Source organism: Medicago sativa, chromosome 5 (genome assembly GCF_051527215.1).
Source record: "Medicago sativa cultivar Bolivia chromosome 5, Bolivia_mono, whole genome shotgun sequence".
NCBI lineage: Eukaryota > Viridiplantae > Streptophyta > Magnoliopsida > Fabales > Fabaceae > Medicago > Medicago sativa.
The window spans coordinates 79,628,992-79,634,173 of record NC_140753.1 but is presented as its reverse complement, the minus strand read 5'-3'; the positions used below and the strand labels follow the sequence as shown (position 1 = coordinate 79,634,173).

Below are 5,182 nucleotides of genomic sequence, written 5' to 3'. Positions count from 1 at the left end.
GGAATTAAGGTTGTGATATACATATTATGGAGGGTCTTCTGCCTATGATTTAAAGTGTAATAAAAAGGAAAAAGAAAAGTCGAAGGAAATATGAATGTCTTTCATCAGGAGCTGCTCCACGTTACAACGATTTATACCTTGAAACTGATCAAGGGCCCTACAGCTACCATGGAGAACAATCTTCTAATTCAAGGGTTGATGATTATGCTGACAAAATAGATTATCGAAGATATAATTCTGTTACAGAATTCTCTAATGGGTTCTCTTCTTCACCTAAGCAAAAATCTCATTCTGTTGTTGGCTCAAAGGAACTTGTGACGTGAGATTTTTTATTTTATTTTTTTTGAAAGATCTTGTGACGTGAGTTATAAAGTATCATGTCCAAATCGTATATTTGTGGACTTCATCTAAATGATGTTGTATAAATTAGGTTCAATTATACTCCATGTGTTTATTAGATCGATTTTCAATGAAATTAAGCTCATATTAATAATGATTTTCAATGGCATTATGTTTGCTGAGTAATATGCTATCTATCATGGTATCATTTTGGTTAAAGATATAAAAGTTTTTTTTTTTTTTTTTTTTAAGAAGAATAAAGATATAAAAGTTGATAAGCTTGTTTGTTGGTCTGATTCCGTACACCTTATTAATTACCTCGTTAAAGGTCCCAATGTTAAATATCACGTTTATCTTGTGTTGATTCAAAACATAAAACAGTTGTTTTTTCATATCAATATGTTACTGTTTGTCACACTCCTAAAAAGAGAAAAATTGTACATATTTCTTAGCAAAGCTTTGAGCAATTTCAAATATTGATGTCAATTCATATCTATTTTTCTCTCTTATAAAATACACAAAATCACATTAAAGTCATCCTGATTTTTCCATCTTAAAATCACTTAATCTCAATCCACGTGAAAAATAGTAATATTTTAAATTGTCTCGAGGAAAATAAGACCAGTATCGTAAAATTGTTGTTTTTTTAATTTGAAAATATCTAACATAGCACTCAAGTAGCACATCGGATAGAGGGGATATTATGTTTTTTGGTATTAAGAATGGGAAAATTGCTGTTGACACATTGCATAAGGCTGTGACACATCAGTAATTTACCTAAATACCCCCTCGGTAGTTAACTGCCGAGGAAAATAAAACCGGCTGCAGTTAACTACCGAAGAAAACCTCGGCAGTTAACTACCGAGGAAAAGCAATTTTCAAAACAAAATCTCCTTCGGCACTTAAGTACCGAGGAGTTGTTTCTGGCTTCACGTGAAAAAATAATAACGCCACACCCTTCTTTCTTCATTGTCTTCTTCACAAATATCCCAATCTCATGGTTTCTTCTCTACACTTTTCCTTTTGGCAATCTTAACTACTCTTTCTCAATTATAACATAGTATAAAGCTATTAATTTCATAGGCTATGCACCACTCTGATTTCCTGTGCTGATAACTTTCTCCTACTCATTATTTTTCCGAGCTTTTTATTCCTTCAATTATCATAGTTCTTTTGAATCAACGCCACACACTTTTATTTCCTTCATTTTTTGATGGTTCTCCCATCAGCAATTAACTTGTGTCAATTTTCTAAACAGCTTTCTTCAATTCATTTTCCAATTTATTTGTTTCAATGAATCTAATAGAATTTACAATCTTTAATTTGTGTTTGGAGGTGGATTTTGTTGCTCTTCTTCTGTTACCTGTAGCACAGTGTTTGATTTGGAAGAAGAAGAAAAGTGAAGTTTGTGGTTGTGAAAGAAAGAAAACAAAAAAAGCAATTGAAGTGGAAGAAGAAGAAGAACACGTTTTTTTCCTTCCTTTTTTTATTCCTTCGGCAGTTAACTGCCGAGGTTTTCCTCGGCATTTAACTGCAGCCGGGTCCTTTCCTCGGCATTTAACTGCCGTGGGGGTATTTTAGTCATTTACATGTGTGTTACAGCCTTTGCATATGTGTCAACAGCAATTTTCTAAGAATGGTAGTATTTTGGTACTCTTTTGTCGAAACTCATACACATATAGAGGGGACGGAGTTTGAACCTAGTTACGTTGTCTAACTAAGCAATTTTAATATTTTTGACACTCAAAACATATAACGAAATTATTTATCAACTCAACGTATTTTTCTTTGTCTGTATACAAAATAAAATAAATAATGATCATTTAGTGTTTATTATAATAATAATTAGTAAAATGATAACATAAATACATTAATGAGCTGTTATGAGAAGGAAAAATCATATGATTGCCGTAATAGAATATTTTTAAAAACTGTATTTTTGTTCCTTCAAAAAAAAAACTGTATTTTTGTAAAGCCTTCATCTTCTCTTTGTATTTTTCTTACTTTAATGAGAAACTTTTGTTGAATTTTAAAAACTCCTCTTCATAAAGCTACATATAATTGACCATGGTTGAAAACATGTTGTGGAATATAGATTTCAACATTAAAAATGGTTTGCCCTTGTGACTTATTTATGGTAATAGCAAAACTTAATCTAACAAAAAATATGTTTTCTACCAAGCACAAAAGGAAGTCCTGAACTCGCATTTGTTTTTAATTTAATTATGGGCAAAAAAATTCTTTCTCCATCGTTGTTTCGTGATAGGATTTCCAACATCCAACAATCTCATAAACAAACCACAACATAATAACTTACGTCTTATTCCACTGCCATATTTAGGGTCTATGTTTCGCAGCAACATTAAAATTCATGCATTCTTCGGTTAAAAGAATTAAATCCTATGAGTTTTTAAATTTTTTACCTTTAATATTTTTTTAACCAAAGAATGCATAAATTTTAATTTTTTTATCAGTGCATGAATGCGAGACTTTTTTTAGGCGAAAGTCAAATATTTTGTTTATTCATCGTCGAATTGTCAAACAACAGCATATATGAAGAAAAAAAATATATATGGAAAAGGATCCATATATGAAATTGAAATCATCATACAGTGAAACAAAAATTTATTTTGGCAACTTGATTTCATAACCAATGATCCAAGAATAAATATTTTATCTCACATATGTTAAGAGTACTTACGTTTGAGAGGAAGAATATGATAACAATCATTATTTTACTATCTTTGCTCCTTTGAAAATATTTTATCTCATTATATCATTGATAATTTATCTTTTTCTTAATGATTATATTTATATTGACATATATTTGATCTAGTTTGTTACACTATTTTTTAAAGATAAAGGAAAAAAATTGGACAAATACTCGTATCATGTTTGTTACACGGTATATTTTGTGTGGTAAAAAAAAAGTTTTTTTTTTACACTTTTTTATTAATTTATGAAATCTTTACATAGTTGATTTGGGCCTTAATGTAATTGGGTTTATCTTCTATTCAAATGGGCTTGCTTGGCTAATAAGTGGATGAAAATTTGTTTTCTCCCTCTCAAAATTGTCCATTCTCTTATCTCGATGGAAGTTAACTCACATTCGATAATTTTCACCGTGGGTTTACTCACGTTGACACTTTTAAAATCAGTTAAGCTGACTTAAAAAGTGATTAAGCCAATTTTAAAAGTGTCAGCTTGAGTTAACGCATGCTGAAAAATGTCGAACGTGTGTTAACCTACGTTTGAATTAAGGGAATGAGTCATTTTGAAAGGGAGAAGATCAATTTTCTCAGTAGATCACCTTGTTATTACAACGGTTGGTAAATTGTACACTAAAACTTTAAAATCTTTAGTGTGTGTTTGATTGTGTGGTAGGAGAATTTATTTTGATAAAATTAATTCAGTAGAATTAATTTCTGTTACAGTAGAAACTCTTTAATTTAATACTCGGTAAATTAATAAACTCTCTAAAATAATAAATTTGTCCGGTCCCGACTTGGGCCAATGTAAAAAATTGAAAAACTCGATAAAATAATAAGATAATAATTTTTCGAGAGATCCTTTATAATTTTCGGTCCCAAGAAAATCATAAATTAATAATTCATAGAAACTGAAAAGAAAAAAAAATATTAAGAATACATTGAACACATTTGTTCCTCTTGTTTACATTTACTGTACTTCAAAAGTCATTATTGATTTCCAATGCATATAAACACAGTAGTTACTAATTTACGTTGAGTCTCAAGGTTCGCTGCAACGTAATTCTAAGAGGCATAGACTAATTTGCCTTTTTGTTTGGTATGCACAGTATAATTACTTAAAAACTCTTTAAATTAATAATTATTAATTTATCGATAAATTAATAACTCTCTAAATTAATAAATTTCTCCGGTCATGACATTATTAATTTATAGAGTTTTTATAATGTAATTTTGATCGAAAGTGATTTATCATTGGTTCGGCAGAGCCAGAAATTTATCATTGATGGTGCCAGAAATTTAGCATTGGTGGTGCCTAGTCCATTGAATATAATTTGCAGAGCCAGAAATTGTTATTGCCATGTCAAAGAGTGGAGTATTGGAGAATTGAAATGTAAAACTAATAGTACAATTTCATTGTTTAAACAAATTTATTTAGTACAAAAAACAAAAATTGAGACCACGACCACTATCAGCCCTGATATAGTCCTACCTACCCCACTGATTATTGTATTGGAAAAGGATAGTGCGTGTCCAAAATAAATCTAGTCCTAAATACAAGTAATAATTTTAGTATTTTTTTTACACAACCAAACCTTTTATTATATATATAGAGTCATTGTATGGAAGAAATATAATGTTAGTTGGGAGTTGGGAGCCTATTATAACAAAGAAATTGTTGTGTTATTTGACACCAAATTTTGGGGAGGAGATTCTCTAAGTCTTGCTCTCTCATGTTTTCTTGAAAAATCTCCACCCTTCAATCCATTTATCTCCATTTTAGAGAATCCTTTTCTGAACTTTTGTCATCGTAAATAAATCTCATTAACTATATATCAATTGAACACAATCAATCAAAATTTTGAATGTCATTAGTCACATTTTTAAAAGATAAAATACACGCATATATCTATTGATCATCTAAATTATGCTCTCTCTTTTCAATGTCCAATGTTATTATGTTAATTCTTATGTTAGTTTTTCTATCTATTGATCATCTAAATTATGTTCTCTATTTTTTTTTAATGTCAAAGGTTATTATGTTAATTGTTAGGTTAGTTTTTCTCATTGTTGAAACTTAAACCATGGATCTCCAACTCCTTACCCTTTAATTGAAATCAATTGAGCTACTCAAC

General features: G+C 29.8%; 1 pseudogene; it reads left to right on the top strand.

The window, feature by feature from the left end:
- The first annotated feature begins 1,404 nt into the window (after nt 1-1,404).
- LOC146925491 (small nucleolar RNA Z221/R21b) lies at nt 1,405-1,485 on the top strand (annotated as a pseudogene).
- The last annotated feature ends 3,697 nt before the right edge of the window (nt 1,486-5,182 follow it).